Source organism: Nannospalax galili, unplaced genomic scaffold, assembly GCF_000622305.1.
Source record: "Nannospalax galili isolate Female #2095 unplaced genomic scaffold, S.galili_v1.0 scaffold370, whole genome shotgun sequence".
Lineage (NCBI taxonomy): Eukaryota > Metazoa > Chordata > Mammalia > Rodentia > Spalacidae > Nannospalax > Nannospalax galili.
In genome coordinates, this window is record NW_008329335.1 from 3,522,258 (window position 1) to 3,525,276 (window position 3,019).

Here is a 3,019-nt window from a genome sequence, read left to right on the forward strand (position 1 = left end):
ATCTGATTATTACTAGTCACAGTCAGTTACTTTCTGAGCTCCTTGGCATCTGAGCATGGATATAAAGTCATTAGGTAGATTTCAATGGTAATGTTTTTCACATCTACTAATTATTAAGGAGCAAATTTTTATGCTTCGAAGAATTATTTAATTAATTAATTAATTAATTTTTTACACCCACTTCCCAGATAGCAACCTCCCATAGCTTCCCTACCCGGACTAAAGCCCTTATACTCTGATATCCCTGCTACTGTCTGCTGTGTTGTCAGCACCCCCAGCCGTTCCCCACTACTTGCCCATCTGGTGAATCTAGTCAGCCTATCTAGAGGTCTTTGTTTTAGGACGGTCAGCTGTTTGTCACCTAGCCGTAGTCAGTTGTCAGTATTCCTTTGGATAAGATTGTGGTCTGCTGTTCATTTTCCAAGTTCTGTGCTGGGTTACTATCTGGGAATCCCTTTGACCAGCCTGGCCAGCAACTCAAAAGAAGGTTTCGCCTGTCTGGCATTGTTGCTTGTTATGTAGCCTTTAGCTATACATATGGACTCTTCTGAAATTATATTTGCCCCTCTAATCTTTGGTTATACTTTCCTTTTGGGTGTTTAAGGTCATACAGTTGGTCCAGATAAACTGATTTATTTTTACTCTTAAGGTCATTTGAGGATCTGTTCCTCAGGGGTTGCATGGGTTTAGGAAGCACCTCTGGCTCCTTTCTTTTACCAGTTCTGCCTATGTGAAGATGAGTCAAAGGTCCTGCTCAACCATGGTCGGCTTTGCTTGGAAGCATGGAGGAAATGATTCCTCTGTGTTGACCCTCCACTTTATAGACTGGACGCTGATTCAAGTCCGTCTGGTGGGGTCTCCTCAGCCTCCTTGATCAAGAGGACAGGTGACCCACCACCATTATAGGACATTTTGAGTGATGCTCATAGTCCCCTGGAACTAGTCGACCTAGGAGGGCAAGGAGCAGAAACTGTCCTTTAGGTCCCTCTGACCAAATTATTATATGCCTCAAAGCATGTCTGTTAAACACTCAAGAAGTTTAGTTCCACCAGTTTGGTGTTTTTAATTACTGTGTGTCATGTAGATAAATCTTGGGCAAAGACCTTCTCAGATAAACCTTACCTAGATGTGTATTTCTTGATCTGCTATTTATAATTAGTCAGTAGGTTGTAAGAGTAATATGGTTACCTCTGGTTTTCAAAACTAGCTAGGCATTGTTTATCTCTCACATTGTGTCACCCCTCCATCATGGTTTTCCTACCTAAGGTGCCTCCATTTCCCCCCTTTCTCCCTTACTAATGCCCTTCTCCTATGGTCCTACCTCTCTTGAGCGCCTTCTTCCCCTTTATCCCCTAGGTTCCTTGTATACCCTTCCCTCCCCTCTCTCTTAAACTAACCCAATTTTTATCCATATCTCACTTATTAAGGCCTGTTTCCTACTGTTCTTCTCTTTCAGGTTATTTCTTTTCCTTTACCTCCCTGTTTCCTTTCCATTATCCTGGTTCCTGTAGTTATGTCTAGTTGCATACTTACTTATCATAGTCTGTTTCTAGGATCCATGTATGAGGGAGAACATATGTCGATTTTTTTTTTCTGAGTCTATGTTACTTCACTTAGTATAACAGTTTGTAGTTCCATCCATTTGCCTGCAAATTTCATGATTTCATCTTTCTTTACTGCTGAGTAAAATTCAGTCGTATAAATGAACCACATTTTCATTATCCACTCTTTATTACACTTGCAAGTCTTTCAGTCTTAAAATCACTATAAAAAAACAAAAAAGGGGAAGTAGGATATGAGAATAAATAGATCACAAATGGAACAGTTGGTCCTTAAATGAAAACTGAAGTGAGAACACAATTTTTCCTTGATCAACATTAGCTGGGAAATACATCTAGATTCTATGTGTCTGTAAATGAACATGAAACATAAAGGCACTGAAAGTATTGATTTCAGGGTTACCAGTAAATATTTAATAAGCAGATCTGCAAATTTGCTCCTGAATAGGAGGATTGGTTGTATCTGAGATTCCTAAAACCAACTTCAAGAATTGAGATTTCTCAGTCACACAGAGTGCTGTGATTTCTAGGGCACCTTTATTTCAGTATTGTATTTTTTTAATCCCCCACCAAGATTTAAGTTCTCAGAATCTAACCCTTTCTGTCCCCTACCTTTGAAGTTTTCAAGAACTCTATTTATTTTCTTCTGGAGTTGGTTACTATTCTAAAGACAAATTTTCCAGTGTTTCTTCTATGAATTTCTGGTCCTGTTCTGGCTCTTGACTCGGTGATTCTTCACAAATATGATTTCTGAAAAATCATGTCTACACATTTAGTTAGAAAAGAAATCTGTGACTTGAGTGACAAAACTATGCTGCTTTCCTGTATTCTTTAGGTTAAGAAAACTAATGTCTCTTCATGCTGCCTGCTTAGTTGACCACTATGGTTTCTTGCTGCTCTGGAGAGAGCTTTCAGTGAAACACATTACCCTCAGGTCTCAGAAGACAGCCATCCTCTTCTCTTCAGGAAATGACTGTAGCCCTGATCCTCCAATGGCAATTGATCCTAGTTATTGAGTTTAAGAATAAATTGCCTAATCATAATAGAACCATAGTGAACATGGCAGACATTGCTCTGCCAAGCCCACCCTGCATTCCTGATCAGGCAAGACAAGCTCTTCGGTCTTGGATCTCCTTCACATGGCCCAGCGAAACTTTCTACTATGTCAACATTACCCAAAACATTGTTTCTTGGAGCAAAAAATCTTCTTCTTCACTTCGCTCTAAAAGACATCACCTGAACATCATTTCATCCTTTTCCCAGAGACTGAAAATTTAAATGCCAGAAGGACTGGACTCACACCTATCCCAGGCATGTAATCTCTCCTTTTGTCCTTAACAAAAGCTAACTATAAAAATATAAGAGCATATTGTTTGGTCTAAGTTAAAAATGTTAACCTAGTCCCATTTCACAACTTGTCATAGGCTATTGGCTTGAAATAATTCAGATATTATATATAT